At 31.8% G+C, this 17,315-nt stretch overlaps 1 protein-coding gene across 1 annotated transcript in view; it reads right to left on the minus strand.

Annotated features, from left to right (window-relative positions):
* Positions 1-17,315, minus strand: part of LOC118181212 (glucose transporter type 1-like) — a 289,653-nt gene that overhangs the window by 254,740 nt on the left and 17,598 nt on the right. Inside the window, exon 2 of the mRNA XM_035350293.2 lies at positions 9,412-9,479. The gene's annotated coding sequence lies outside the window, so the exon portion shown is untranslated. The remainder of the gene's footprint in view (positions 1-9,411; positions 9,480-17,315) is intronic.

Below are 17,315 nucleotides of genomic sequence, written 5' to 3' on the forward strand. Positions count from 1 at the left end.
TTTGGGCTAAAAATAAAATAAAAATAACTAAATAAATGAATAACATAAAATTTAGCCATTGTGATGAAGTTTTGTAATAATGCAATAGATTGTAATATTTCTTGTATACAAGTTTCTTTGTTTTAATTTCATTTAAAAGGTCGTACATTCTCATAAAAATTTGATATATTTTATATGATTTTACAGTCTAAAAAGAAGCGCAGACAAACAAATGGTTTTCAAATTTACAATCTTTATGAGATGAGCTTTTTTCAAATTATTATTTTTATTAATTATTATTATTTTAGTCAGTCAGGATTTACTTATAATTCAGTCAGTCGGGATTTACTTATAATTTGGAAACAGCTGAATATTACTTTCGTCTGAGACAAAAAGCGAATTTTGTATGCTCATTTTGTTTTTAGAAAAATTTAATGCACTTCAAAACTTTTTATGTATTTTTAATTGCAAACTCTTCTTTGGCGTATATACAGAAGTTTTCAGACTGCAGTACATTATTATTATTAATTTCCAGCATGAATTCGCTAATTATGTACTTATTTTAGATACATGGTATGAAATTCGTTTGTGGGTAACCAAATGTTGGATAATCTACTGCATATGAGAAGGACGTGGGAATTCTTGCAACGTTGATTTCAAAGCTCATCTCTAGATGTTAATGGCAACAAATCGAGTCGTGTTAAAGGTCAAAGATCGCCCTAGTCGAACGCGCGAGCCCCGGCAGCTCCATCGATCCCGGCTCTATTTTTAACGTTGCATCCAGAGCGAAAGAACCCGCGCTCCGGACCGGCTATTTTTAGCACACTCCGCTGCTGCGGACGATTTTCCTTAAAGGGAGAACTTCTCCTTTAAACGTTTCACTCTTTCTCTTGTTTTTTGTGTGCTAGGGAAAGCTTACATAATGTACAACTGGAAAAGGTTGTCTTTGCATTAATAACTGTGCTTTAATGAAATCTTTGCTGTCTCAAAGCTCCGAAATTCCTTATTAAGCACTAAATTTATTTTTCTAGAATATAAATTCCTTCCCCAAACTCTTGAAAAATTCTGAGATTTTAAGAAAATTGTTCGCTTAAAATATTTTTAAAAATTAAGAAAGTATTTAAGAAACGTAAATAAACCATCCAATTCTTTATCAAGTAAGTAAGCGTTAGAACGGCTTTTATTGGTTACATAATGTTTGCAAAAATGATAGCTATAAATTAAATGTGTTTAAAATTACAGAAGTCAGGTACGTTTTTAAAAATAAATTTACAATCAAAGCCGTTATACATCGGTAGCCACACCTGAAATCATCGATGATAAACGACCTTGATGATTTCAAGTATGCGCTAGTGCATGAATTTAGGTTTTAAAATAGCATTTAACCGAATGACACACTGATGTCCATCAAATCAGTTATTGGGTGACCTGTAGTTTGATAATATCTGCTTGCTAATCCAAAGACTAAACCGAAAGACATTGAATCAAGTTAAAAGTAAATGGTCACCGGTAACCTCGTCGTCAGTTTATAGGTCTTCTATCTAAAGTGATATAGCAATATTAAACAGATTATTGAAAAGTTAAACTAACGATTGCAATTTATCAAGCCTACAGTTGACCGACGATCTATAGTTTGACAATTGATCTAAGGCAGTAGCAAAACTTACCACAGCAGATAGGTTAAAAAGGTATAATAGCGTAATCTAGCATAAAGTAAGGCTTTAAAAGCTTACAAAAATACGGATAAAGATATTTCTAACGTCAAAATCATCTATTTTTAATAAATGGAAGAAAGAAGATGAAGCAGGAAAAAGCGAAAAAAAATTATCTTGTGAAATGAAAATAGAAAATATTGGTTTCACGTTTATGTAATCTTTTAATTATGGAGGAAATGTAGTAATATTTCTTATAACTGCTGAATGTTTTTATTAAAACAGCTTTTCAATATCAGCAACAGTTTACTGAATGGCTTACTGTTTTAAGAAACATTTTCCAGAACTACTGCTGAGTTTTATTACTTTATTGATTTTAACTTGTTCTCATTGACGGAGTTGAAAAGCTTTAAGCCCAGCTAAAATTCCGTATGATGTTGAAATAAGTGATCTTCATAACGAATATATGAGTGACAATTTTTAAGACATGAGTTTATTTCTTTTAAATTACCCTTATTATTAAATAATAACAGATTGATTAAATTTGAAAGATAAAGTAAAGAGCATTGCTTCGCGGCAATCCTCTGAGACTGCAGATACCACCAGGTTTTTCGGAGCGTCAAATTAATTATATTTTTAACATTGTTTATTTGATCTCCTAAAATCATGAATGCCTTCGTCAGGATATAAACGACCTATTTTCTAGTTTAGTATCTATATGTTTTGAGTATTTACACCACAAGGACGTGAGTAAAAAAATGCGGAAGTCCTTAATATGCGTGAAGGCGCGTAGAATATAAATAAAAAATCTTATATTTCGCGCAATGGTAACACTTCCAGAAGGCTGTTTCTAAATTCTACTGTAGTAAGGAACCGCATGCAGTAATTATGTAAGCGTTCTCTGAGGTAGGAATATTATCACCAGCAGCTTTTAATTTACTTTAATTTTAATAATATATGTAAATATCAAGTGCGGTCACTACCATTATTTTCATTTTTCATTTAACTTTATTTTAATACTCTATCTAACTCTACTTTAATAATTTACTATTTAAAGAACGTTTATGTTATAATCAATGCAACTGTTTACCATTCTGAACGTTTGCAAGGGTGTAGTAATTTAAAACAATTCTAATACCAGAATAAGATTTTAGTTTCCTCTCTTTCTTTCTCTCTTCCATCCCTTTTTAAAAATTAAATGATATAGAAATCAACTGTCAACTCAAAATAGTCTGAGGTTTATTATTCACATTAAGTTGTTTATATTAATTAAAACTGAATGAATTGCGTGAAAACTAGAAATCTGATGAGGTCTTTAGAAATCATTAATAATACCGTGGTGAAAAAAGAAGACGTCTAACGGTCTTTTTGAATCATAATATTAAAAACTCATTCTTAACAGCAAATATTAAGTGTTTGCTGGTATCATGTATACTACAGATATTAAGTATATTTTCAAATTCAGTGGAACGAAGAACCATTTTAAACTAAAATAGTCAGTAAGAAAAGTTTATTTAAAACAAAAGAAGGTTAAGATTAAATCATGAACCAAATAGAAATATCTACGTCCATGAGTGCCTTACTTCATACGAAACTGATTTTCGCCAAAGCAGCGGTTTAGTTCAAGTGTCAGGTATCTTTCATCTTCTCGAGATATAACATTCTTTAAGTTTACAATTCACTGCATGTTTAAAGACTAAAACCATTCTCCATTAGATGAAATATCGCCTTTATCTGACTAACTGAGCGTCTTTTTTTTGCAACCGTACTAAATGAATACAGCCGCCAGAACCGTATAAATTCAATTTTTCATCGAACTTCCAAGCAACTTTGTCCCATTTTGAATCCATTCCATGTGACAGTTGGAAAATATAATTATGATATTTGGTCAGTCACAGGTACTGTTTCATTTTCTAGTGATGAATATTTTCACCATCTTTTAAAATGCAGTGCAGTGTGGGCTTAGAGACTTTCATGCGTAGAGCAGATTCAGCTTGCTTTACGTTTGCAATCGAGTCCTTCATCGGTGTAAAATCTTCCACTTTTATCGTAAAGTCTATACCATATAGCGACTGGTACATACAAACAGAGGAAAATCATGTAAAATGAAAAAAAAAATAATAGATTGCTTTATATTCTTTTAAATTTAAACTTTGGATTATACTAAAGGAATGATAGCATTTGTTTTCTTGGTTGGTTTTATTCAAATGCGTTTTCAATACCTACAAAAAGGTTATTGATTTATCTGATACATTGATCCCACTTCTGCATATCAATACCAGAAAAAGAAATTTTACTCGCTTTGCTTTGGCATCGATTTTATGCAAAACAGGACATCTCAACATTCGACACTCATACATAATATATTTCTCCTATAAAGGCGTTTCGTTTAACTTTTCCTATATGTGCACTATCCCTTAGCATGAAAACGAAACCTCATATCCATGATAAAACCCTATCGTAGCAAAAACACTGTAATTTCTATGGGTATAGAAATGGTTTCGTCTGTGAAATCTCATATCTCCTCTGTAAGAGTTTTAAATATTATTAAAATCTTGTAGTTTCAAATAAATAATTTAATTAGATGAACATTAAGGTATTTGTGAAAGGCAATATTTGAAACCAGACTCGAGTGATTCGTGCGACTCTCGCACGAAGAATGTAAATTATTTTTAAATGTTAGAATATGTTTTCTCTTTTTGTTTGTATGTCGCCATTTTTGAGTGTTAAATAAAAGTTATTGCTGTGTTCCATCATTGGAAGTGCTTCATATCGCCAAAGAAGTATTACAGTCTTAATTATTTTGGAGGCACCGACCGAGATCAAATAATCGTGCGTATTTTTATTTTATTAGTTCATCAATGAACGTAATATTAGTGATAACAGATTATTACTTCCTGTTGATATTAAATTGCCTTATTTTATTAGTTCATCACTGAACGTAACTTCCTGTTGATATTGAATTGCTTTATTTTATTAGTTCATCACTGAACGTAACTTCCTGTTGATATTGAATTGCTTTATTTTATTAGTTCATCACTGAACGTAACTTCCTGTTAATGTTAAATTGCCTTATTTTATTAGTTCACTTGAACGTGTACTTAGTGATACTATTTTAATGCCGTTTCTACTAGAGCTGAAAGGAAAAGAAAAATAGTTGAAGAGTAGATCTTGAAACCGATGAAGGAAAAAAATAAAGCATCCAGAGATATCTTTGAAGAAGAAGTTAAATCACTGGAATTAAACGTGGAAGAGTTTCACGAAAATTTGAAAAACGATAAAGAAATTATTATTGAGAATCATTTTGCAATGCAACGTTATCATCATCTTTCGGCTTTCGATTTAATATCAAAGCCGCTACTAATACACGAAGAAAACAATTGTCGAAAGCAAATGAAAATTGAATATTATCCGAAAGGCACAAATGAACTGAGGAAAGGCTTTGTAGTGAATTATAGCCGAGGAACTGATCCAACATGGAAGAGATCTAGGCACCGTCAAGAAAAAAAAGGAAGACTAATTTGAACTGTCCAATTTCTTCCTATTTAAATGTGGTGTAAAAGTATTTGTTTAAAACTTTAAATTTTTGACCTGAAATTTGTAACTTTATAAGAGAATTTACATTTACTCTTTAAGCAATTCAGCAAGCCGAGCTTATAAACTTTCGAATTTTTACAGAACTTTTCCCTTCGGTAAAAGTCTCTCCGTTGGGGGAGAGGTTGTAAGAGCTTTAAATATTATTAAAATCTTGTAGTTTCAAATAAATAATTTAATTAGATGAACATTAAGGTATTTGTGAATGGCAATATTTGAAACCAGACTCGAGTGCCTCGTGCGACTCTCGCACGAAGAATGTAAATTATTTTTAAATGTTAGAATATGTTTTCTCTTTTTGTTTGTATGTCGCCATTTTTGAGTGTTAAATAAAAGTTATTGCTGTGTTCCATCATTGGAAATGCTTCATATCGCCAAAGAAGTATTACACCTCTTTCAACAAACAATATCTTTTTCACAGCTCTATTTGATAGCGAGTAAATCCGATTGCATTCGGTCGCTCTCTATAGCAAAATTCTTTATTTTAGAAAAAAAATTAGAAATTCATTCTACAGTTTATAAAATAGATACTAATGGAAGCAAAAATAGCTGCTTATAGAAGCATATATTACAGGTTCTTAACAGCTTCATAATTATCCCTAAAGAAAAAAACTCAGTGTTCGCTTTATCTAGTCTTGTTAACACCAAAAGACAGCACTGAAATAATTTAACAAAATATGTAATATTCATTTACTCTTTAAGAAAATCCCTTTCGCTGTAAACAGCAATAGATCAAAGAGTTTGTTCTTTCGATAAATGTAAATTCTGTAATGCAAACTCTAATTAAAAATTCCCTTTTTTTATGTAACATTCTAAGGAATTTTCGCCTAACATACTGCATGCTGTAGTGGCTTAACTAGGCAGTACAACCGGTTAATAATCGGAAGATCTGAAGTTCGAACCGCGGTGAGGGCATAGCTGATTTTCTCCTACGTCTCGTTTCAGAAGTTCTAAATAGCTCTGCAGCATCTGTCGTCTAAAAATGTGATGAGTGATAATTCGTCATCTGAGTCTCGTTCCTCTTTCTCTAGTCACCCTTTTAGTGTGGGCAATATAGGGAGGCTTCGAAGGACCTGTTAGCTATACAGTGTAAGATACTCAACATGCTTCAGGAAGTAAGATTAAGTTAATCAGTCAAAGTTTGCGATTTTTTCAAATCATCCTCAGAAAATATCTTTTAAAAAAGTTCTTATTTCACATAATTTTCTTTTATTTTTTCTTCCCCCCTTCTCTCTATAAGTAAATGATCAAATCTTTCTTCCAAGATGAAAATCTTTATGTTTCATTCTTTTTAAACACAGCTTTAGAAATATTACCCTCAAAACGAAAAATTAAAAGTACATGGGTTGTATTCAAAACTTCTTTGGTGGTGTATTGAGAATACGGCAAAGCACACTAGGGCTATCTGCCTAAGGGAAGTGATGCCTTCGTGGAGGGCTTTCTAAGGGAAACTGGCTCGTATACACGTTACACATGAGGAAAACCACGAAAACGCCCATGCAGCCAGCCCGTTCGCGGGATTCCAATCTCGGACCGAACTACCAGTGTTCAGCGATTTTACCGCTCGGCCGCTGGTGGAGCGTCCAAACTTCTTTGAAATAGTATTAATCAAGTATGAATTTACAAGTAAACAGTTCAGATTTTATTATGAGTTTTCAAACTTTTCATTGACATTATTATCGATCATGAGTTAAATTTCATGTTGTTGTTATAGATGTTTCAATGGATCTCATAATCGCATACTATTAAAGACCGCCACCGTAAACAATTCCACATAGGAAAAGATTTCACTCCATCTTACATCAATACCTTTAAATGACGCTTTCTACAAATATATTACTCAGAAAATCATTCCAGACATTTATACACAATCATAATATTCCACACATTTATATTATTTTTTATCACTTTCAATTACCCTAGGTTACCTGGGTTTTAATGAAATTTCAAATTATGCTAAACATGGAATGTTTCCTTCAGAAGATGCTTAATACGTCATTTTCTATTTCATAAAATACTTAAGTTATTTCAGCTACTCTAATCAATGCAGAAAAATTATTTGGATTTTTCATAATATTTATCCTTTTTAAGGATTTAATTAATTTATCAGATAGAAAAATTGTATTGTAATATGGCAAAGATAGTAAATTTTTAAAAGTTAGGAAGGGAATTTTCACTAATGAGAGAAATAATGTATACAGTATAAAACAACTTAAAATATTAAGTCTGTTTTCGTGAAGATAATCAGACTTCTTTATAGCGTGATCTTAATATTCTACGGAACTAGTAACACCGAAAGTAGAAAATGGTTTAAAATTAAACTTTTTCACTGGCTCTTCAGCCGAATAAAATACACAACAAATTTCTTCAAACTAAGTATTTTTCCTTTCCCTTCGGAATTTTTACTTACTTGCTATTAGTTCCGAATCTCTTCATACGAAATTGACAAGATATTGACCGTTGGATTTATTACACAATGAACAATTTTTCTCACATTTTTTAAAAATAGAAGTTTATTCGGTTATACAAATTATTACAACGGGTTACCCGAATTTTATTACCCGTAGTATTTAGTATTTTGCTAACTGCTTAAATGCATTTTTCAATACTCATATATGCCCGAATATTAAAACAAATGTCACATATAGTTTCAAAACTCTAAATAATACAATAATTGACTAATTTATAAGCTACCTAAAGCATGAGCTAAAATTTTGAAGTATTGAAAAAAAAAAAATTAAAGGCTGAAAAAAAAACGTGTCTTATTCAAAGATATGTGCGATCTAAATATTTAGACTATTTCGTATGGAGATTTTCAGATAAATTAAGAAGTTTAAGGATATCCTTGTCCATATGTTTTTAATACTATACTTAGAAACTGCTAATTATTTATCCAAATACGTACATTCTCATAAAGTAATATAATACCAATAAATATAATTCCGCAATTAATATAGCATCAATCTATTAATTTAAAATTCTATTTAAATGCTTTATTACTAGTCTGCTTAATATCGTATTAGTCTGCCAACGGTTAATAAAACATTTTCTTTTGAAAAAAATCGTATTTTAATGCTTTTTATTAATAGACATTGTATTTGCTACTTACATAAATTGTTTTCTAATGAAATAGCTATAGCATTTTCCATTAAAATGGTTTTTATTTGAATATATTGTATTGATCATTTCATAAGGCTACATTATAAGGTCTTTCTCCCGCCTTAGCCTTCGTGGTATAGTGGTCTGCACGCTCAGCGCGTAACTGAGAGTTTCGTGGTTGGATTCCCGGTGAAGGCGTTGCATATTTTTCATCTTGCCTGCTTAAAAATACCTAATGTCTCTACAGTGGCGCCCGAACTAAAAGGGTCTTGGATGGTGATCCTCACCCAGGATTTGGCGATTGGGTCCCATAAAAAATTGCCTTTTAAAAAAGCGATTTCTCCCGCCTTTTTAGCGAGCCTTCGTGATGTAGAGGTCTGCACGCTCAGCGCGTAACTGAGAGGTCCGCGGTTCGATTCCCGGCGAAAGCGTTGCATATTTTTCATCGTATCTACTTAAAAAGAATACCTAATGTCTCTACAATATAAGGGAAAGTGTTAATACAGAAAAGTTATAAAGCGAAAGCTTCGGACTACGCTGTAACATCTCAAAAAAAGATTTTTACCATTAAAAATTTCAAAAAAATTTTTACCATTTAAAATTTAAAAAAATTTTTTAAAATATTAAAAAACGCAACAAAAATATTTTAAAAAAGCATTTTTAAAATTGTTTTAGGATCTATGCAATCAAATCCGCCTTGAACATTTAAACGTATTTTTAAGCTGAACTGTTTCAGTATACCTACTAGTTTAAGACTGTGTCTCTAGATATTTCAGATATAGATAATAAAATCGTATATTTAAAATTACTTTTGGAAAATAAAAATTCCAAGGAGTAGAGGGAACTGCTATATTATTGCATCCTACAGTAACACCAGGTGAAGTTTTTTCACTAAAAAAATATCAACTACACCTTGTCTAAGTAATTCAAGACATTGTTGGGCATTTGTTTTTGCTACACAACAGGAAAAAAAAATTAAATAATTTTCAGCTATAATACCTCAAAAATTATTAATTCAGGTTAAAGTTACTGAAAGTGTTTTCACAAATTTTTGAAAGGCGTGAAAGCAGAACAAAACTTATCTTACCATGAGAGTGATATGTGTATCCATAGATTCACAACACGTCCACACCGACCAAACGTTCAGTACTCCATCTGGAAATAGAAAAGAAAAAAAAAATTGAAACTTGCAGTCGGATCTTTCAGGCTGAAGTCGAACACTTAGACCACACGTAACGCTTATATATAACAAGCATATATATAACAAGAGTAGTTACTGTTCAAATATGGAAATAGCTTTCAATTAATTTTTAACAGACAGTAGTAAAGCGCAGTTTTCAAGCCACAAGTTAGCTTATTTCTGAACCGTCTGATAACTTTCAGGTCAAGTGGCAATATTAATTCCCATAGAATGGTGTATTGCAGACATAATCTTCAATTAAATACTTTATCACTAAAATTCTTTGCTTCATTTAGAATTTTAGTGTTTGTATTTTGTTTTTTAAATAGACGTTTAAATGTTACAAACTACTGGCGCACTCCATGGACCACATGCATGGACATGTGAATATATCTTTCTTTAATAATTTCATTCCATACAAAAGTGAAAAGCCACAGAGTAAAATTTCTTCTTCCCATTCATTCCATATTGAGATTAAATTTATCTCACTGCACTTTATTGAAATAAAGTAAAACCTAGTTCTTAATAAACATCCATCTTTGATAACATTAATAAATTTTATTTGGACTTTCGGAAATAAAAACATATAACTATTCTTTCTTAAACCAACTTACTCGTTTTCGCATCCGCATCCTTAGAACATTCTTATGAAGTTTCCATTCCGGAAAAGCACTGCTCTGTTTTCTTTATTTGTAAAACGCAATTTTTATTTTGTTTTATCGTCTGCTAAAATCAGAAATCATTTTAGTTTTACAATTCACAGAACTGCACAGTTAATATTACGGCTTTGAAAAAATGCTCTTTTCATTTTTCAAATCAAACAGTAAAAAAGACTTTTATGCATATTTTTAATTTGTGATTTTTACTTGCTTGTACAATATAAAGGAAGTATGGTAATCGAAAAAATTTCGGGTACCATATTTTAACAAAATTATCCATTTTGACTGCTTTCTAATCCATTTGAAAGATGTTTTTGTGTAACATCTGTATGTATGGACAGAATAAAGGACTCTTTTTTTCCGAAATTCTGAAATGGATTGTAAAATGAATATAAAATGGATTCAGAAGAGATTTGTTTTCATGACTTATACATATATATCTCGCATAACTCAAAAACGAGTAGCCGTAGAACGTTGAAATTTTGTATATGCGACTGGCTCTAACCAGAATACTAGCTATGGTCTTCAGCTCCCAAGAACAACTGGAAGACTGGAAGATTTCAAGACACTCTCTTGTTTGCTAAGAATGGAAAAAAGTTTCCTCTAAAATTTCTTAGTATCAATTTAGTGCCCCTTGAATGCTGCGCTCGGGAGCAAATATAAACCCTTGCACCTCCCTAATTACGCCTCTGGTTATAACATGTAGTCGAGCGTCTACCCTTTTCGTTGCAATCGGCCACACCAAACGCATGTATAATATACTGCCATTCTGTTACACGGCTCAGTGAGTTCTTTTTTCATTCCTATATGTTTAAAATTGCGCTTTTTATTTTAAAAGTGATTGAATTATGTTGTTCTTACGTTCCGATTAAGGTTTTATGCCTTTAGTTTGTAGAGACATTAGGTATTTTTGGGGGAGCAAGCAAGATGAAAAATATGCAACGCCTTCGTTGGGAATCGAGCGGCGGACCTCCCAATTACGCGCTGAGCATGCAGACCACTACACCACGAAGGCTCGCTAAGAAGGCGGGAGAAATACCTTATAAGCTAATCTTCATGCAATAGTTTTAGAATTATCAACGATTTAAAAGTTTAAGTGGAGTTAAGCCTAACGAGGCCAGCATTTGTTTACATTTAAAACTAATAGAATAGTGAATTAAGGCAGCTGGTGCACCATTTACAGTGTCTTTTTGCTTAGTTTGACCAAAAGTTAACTTTGAATTCCGTGCACCGAAAATTTTGTCTTCATTCCCGCTGGCCGAATTGCTTATTTTTGAATATAAATTCTAATTTTTATTGTAAAAATTGTTTTTTTAACAGTATTTGGTGTTTTAGTGTTCTAACTATATTTGGTGTTGGTGTTTTCTGTAGTTTACAAGTTTAATGAAGATTGAGTTTTTATATATTTTTGCTTTACCGCGAAGTGAGAAGTGAAATGACTGAATTAGAAGTATAGCTCTAACGAAATTCGAGAAAATAAGTTTGAATAAATTGCAGATAAAATTGTGTATAATTTAATGATCCGTACTAGGAAGTTATGTGGTGTCCAGATCAGATATTTTTAAATTATAATATCCTACTTAAAGAAAAAAAATTATAACCCTTTCTTGTTTTCTTTCTTTCAGCAACGTTTTTAAGTTCATATGCCTACATAATAAATCAGATATCTTTGCACTTTACAACATATTTTATTTTTTAAAACTGGTAAAAATTTATAGAAATGGTATGACTGATAAGAAATTTTCCAAATATTAAAAAAATTGTGAAAAGATTTATTAACATAATGACGGTAAAAATAAGATAAGAAATCAAACTGAGGCTAGTAATGTGTTTAATCAGATGACAGACACAGGAACAAATATTTCTAAATGATGTAAAATATCATACAAAATTTTATTATTGAAATATAACATTAATATTTATTATAATAATGAATTAAATCCTCTAAATTAGCATATTAATTAATACTGTAATAACAAATATCTATTAATGTATTTCTAATTAAAAATCTTACGCGCCGTTAGAAAAGAGAAAAGGTGTGCTCGTGTAACCTTTTTCTAGGACAAGTGTTAGTCTCTGCAAAAGGGTTTCGTCGAGCTATATTTATAGTACTGGTTGCCTGAACTAATTCTGCATTAATTCAGACAAAAAAATTTCTTATTAAAAATTTACACTACTTTAATGATGAAGCAACATTATTCTTCAATACAAAATTGTTTATGAAAGTCATAGGTATGGATAATTTAAACTTCATTTACTCAAATTGGTCTTAGAAATGCTGTATCTATTACCCTTTTGTATAAAAAAGCTTCTTTTTTTTCAGGGGGAGGGCGAAATCCTAGCTGAAGAGATGCTTTTAAGGAAGTAAAAGTTCTTTTTTCGAGGACAATTACAAGTCTATTATTATGATAAGCCATTCAAACATCATAAAGTATAGTCCCCATATGAAGTAAAAATACCTGTAGTTGAGGGTGAAAATATTATTGTAGTCATAGTCAAAGATAAATCACCAAGAAAAAACTAAATAGTTCATCGAATCATCCAAGGAATTTTAAAGCAGTTTGGTTTCTTAATGAAACAAGTATTCTAATAGTATTTCTTCAGCCCTTGATGTAAGCATCCAGGAATAGATACTTTTCGAGTATTATATGTAAATATACATGACAGTCCAGTAAAATTGCTACACCAGAAAGACGGTATGTCACACATGTGAAATCTACACAACAGAGAGAACATGCAGTCATGTGCAAATGATTTGTTTTTCAGCGCATTCACGCAGAGCAGGCAGCAATAGCGACACCTACAATATGTAGAAAACCAAAGATTTGACAGCAGTTTTCCTATACTCAGTTTGCATTTGAACGTTGTTTTCGACAAAGAAAATTGTTTCAGTCCCTTATGTAAGAAGAAAGGTCTATCAGCATGTAACTGCAATATTGCTGCTCCTGTTGGTTGAGATCTAATTACTATCCACAGAATATGGAATCGATTACTTCAGGACTGTCATACGGAACGTTGTACAAAATTTAGCGGCTCCCCATCAATAACAGCCAACAAGGCAAACATCTTATCCGCATGGCCACAAGAGATCGTACTACTATATCACGAACCCTAAGTTGAAAAATGGAGTCGTATGCTAGACAACATGTTTCTGCTCAAACAGCTCAACGACATTTGCAGCAACATGAACTGTCATCAAGGTGACCGTGGTTTCGGTACCCTTGACGCTCCGTCACAAATAGGAGTGTCTTCATTGGTGTAATCGATGACGTGCCTGGACGCAAAACTGGAGTCACGTCATCTTTACAGACGATCTCCGTTCTTTATACGACACTACTGTGGCCATAACCGTTTTGGGAAGGATCGTGGAGACGCACATTGCCAGCTTGCATTGAAAATCGTCATACAGGCCCATCAGCTAGATGATGTTATAGGGTGCGACTGGATACACGTCTCAATCATTTGTCATTGGCATTTCCGGAACAGCAACAGTTATATTCCTGACGTGTTAAGGCTTTTGGTTCTACATTGTCTTCGACACTTTCTAACGCTTTGTTTCAGCAGAAAAATGCACAACCGCATGTTGCCCGTACTGTCCTGACCTTCCTCAGTACAGAAGATGTTCGAGTAGCACTTTGTTCTGATTTGTCACCAATTAAAGATGTGAGGTCAGTGATTGCTGAGCATTTGGCACGCCAAAACTGACCATCCACTACTGTAGATGAACTGCGTCATAGTGTTGTAGTTGCATGGCCTGCGGTATCCGTACATGCAATACAATCTCTGACCCTGGCGGATAAATGCTGTTATTACTGCCAGAGGTGGCTGTCTGAGTATTGATTTCTCAGGATCTATGCGTTTGAATTTCCTGTAAATGTAATCACTTGTTCTTTCCAATATAATGTATGCGTCCAATAAATATCATTTTGTTATCTGTATTTCTTCTGATGTAGGTATTTTAACTGCCAATAGTGTAAATTGACTAACTAGGCGGCAGATGAGTGGTTACACTAAACCACTGAACACTGATAGTTCGACCGAGGCTAGAATCTCGGCGAACAGCTGGCTGCATGTGCATTTTCGTGGCTTTCCTCATGTATAACTTGGATACGAGCCGGTTGTCCTTAAAGTCTTCCATGAAGGCATCCTTTTCCTTCCGCCGATAGCCCTCGTGTGCTTTGTTATCTTCAACTAACCAAACCAGCCATCTAAAGGCATAACAAAATTTTTTACCTAATCTAAAGAGTTTGTCATTATTAAGAAAACCACGAATGGGTTTTACCAGTTGTTATTTTTTATGAAAATGAAGCAGTTAAATAAGAGTGAACCACCACATAAGGAAATAGTAGACGAAAGTGTTCTGCCTGGTGAAGAAAATATAGTAATTGAAGCATTAACAGATAACAGGAGGATTTCTTTACTTTAGCTTCATCAAAGAGGGGATTTTATTAAACTATCTATTAGAATTACAGATAAAAAAATGTTGAATGTGAAAACAATTTTCACGCAAGTCAATTTCTTTTCTTGATTTCCTTAAAATAGATGAGTGACAATGAAAAATAAATATTATATTTGGACTCAATAATGTGCAATTACAATAAACACCAAAACATTACAGGGACAAAAAACAAATAGCTTTTAAATTAAGAGTAGTGTTAATGAACTGAGTAAACCCCAGCAATTTTGCTTGTAAGTACAATTAACAAAAATGATTTTATACAATAAGCTTTTATTTAAAATGGATATGATAATTAATGCATAGAAAGAGCAAAACGATTTTAGTTTAATGAGAATAATAGATTAAATAATTCTACTTTCAAAATTAATCTAGAATTTTATATTGTGCATAATAAAAGCGAGGGCGCACATGATAAATTTACGAATATAATGTTTTATAAATTTGAATTAAATTAATGGAGAATTTGAAAGGATAATGGCTTCTGAATCTAACAATGCAAATAAACTAATAGCTTTCGTTACTTAGGTATCTCACGATTTTCTGTCAATAGAATTATTTAATCTATTATTTCCCTGACTCTGTATGATAAATTATTTTCTCCTTTTATTTCATTAATTATTTTATCCATTTGATATAAAAGCTTATTGTGTAAATTTTTTAAAAAATTGCATATTATTATTTTCTGTTTTTCAGTCTCAACTACCCGTTATCAATGATTAAATTTTAGTTTTTAGAAGTTTTAAAATTTTAGTTTAGAAGCATAAGCAATAAATTACAAGGAAATTATGAAATAAGAAATATTACCGAAAGTCATTCAGAAAATGAAGAAATCGCTTTGAATATTCAGTTTTAGAAATTGGATGTAATAACATTGTTACTTAAGAAGCATTTTACTTGAAGCTAAAATGAGAAAACGAATATCTCCAATTCGTCACTACATGCGCTAAGATGGTTAACGTTGGCATTAAGCGCGCCAAGATGATAAACTCAAAACGCTTTTTAATTCCGTCTACTTAAGGCTGCAACACTTTTAAAAAATATGTAAGAAAATAGCTCAATCAATATTTTTCATCATTCTTGTTTATCAAGAGCGCAAAACTTTGTTTTATAATCTACGAAAATTTCAAAACTTTATATCAGATATATTTTTAAATGTTTGAAATTTTAAAGCCATAAATGTCGAACAGTCTTAAAAAATCAAATGATTTTCGTTCGTCAAATAATTCACAAATTAGTTTTCATACAGCTTTCATTAAAAAGACATATTTCCGCTTTATTCGATGATGCAATTAAGATATGTGCGAAAAATCGTTAAAAATGTCGAAATCGAATTTTGAAAAAATCGCTTCATTGCATTGCATTGCCATCGACAAACAGTGTGTATACAAATTTTGAGTTCGACAGCCTTATCACGTAGTAAGTTAAAAATCGGTGAAAAACTCGCACTCACAATGAAACACCATGAATGAATTCATTAAAAGCTTATAAAAAGAACTAGTTAGTATCACGATCATGATTGGTGTTCTGTGCGATTCCATAAATCTGTGCTGAACATCCAAAAATGTTGTTGCATATAGGGGGTAATAAATATCGGAACAGAATATTTATAAGAAAAAATTACCCACAAAGCAAAACTAATTGAAGGAATTCCAACGATAATCGGGTTAGATTTTGTTTTATCAGAAGCGCTTTCAGAAATTCAAACACTTTATCTTTCTTTAGCTGCAACTAAATGAAAGACAAAAGTCGCGAATGGAAGGAGAGACTGAAGAATTTTCGAGAAAATGCAGACGCCTAATCATGCCATCCTTTACAACGAAGGGGGAAAAGAAAATAATGAAAGAAACGAAGTACGTCGAGACCATCTATAAACTGAAAACAGAATCAGAAATTATATTTTTACAGACAGGTGCCAAAACCCGGTTAGAATTTAAGTCATTAAGAAGGCCGTCTCATTGAGTAATCCAAGAGAGATTTTTGTGGGTATAGAAAGCCTGAGGAAAAACTAATGCATCAACTGGGAAGGATTTTTTGCATAATTTTAATGGAAGCAAAATATCATAAGTTTCTTAAAAATAAAAAAATGAAAAAAGTAAATTATAACATATCATATAAATGTCTTGATAATGTTTTTAATAAGAATAAATCTACAGTTGTCGGCTCGTTAAGCTAAATCTTGACTATCGAGGAATATTAAAAGTCAATTAAAAACAAAAATTCAGTTTTAAAAGCTCCGGCAGTTGTTGTTTCATTTCTTCAGGAGAATAAAATGGTACAAAAAGAAATATATCAACTACTGAAACATCAAACTGCAGTTTGAATAATGTATAAAAATGAAATACGTATAAAGGCTTTTAATCTGTTATAAAACTTCATAGTCGCCATTCGCTTTTATTTTCAATGCAGACGTTGAAGAAAGAAAAGTTAAAAATATTACAGTCGACCGATTATCATAGATACCTACTTTTTATGATATTTAAGTTACAAGAAACGGACATTGTAAAATATCTGTTAAAAAAACAATCCAGATATAATGACTTTTAAATTATTAACTTAACGTTGCATTCAGAAATGCATTTACAATATAGGAAGTAAATGAAATGTGTTATACTTCGTTAACCGGGAAGAACAATGTCAGCTATTCATATCCGATATGGTGTCATCGAAACTGAAAACAATAATACCTCGAAAAG

This window comes from Stegodyphus dumicola, chromosome 7, assembly GCF_044657685.1.
Source record: "Stegodyphus dumicola isolate Sdum_Otavi_A_Nest chromosome 7, ASM4465768v1".
NCBI classification, from domain to species: Eukaryota; Metazoa; Arthropoda; class Arachnida; order Araneae; family Eresidae; genus Stegodyphus; species Stegodyphus dumicola.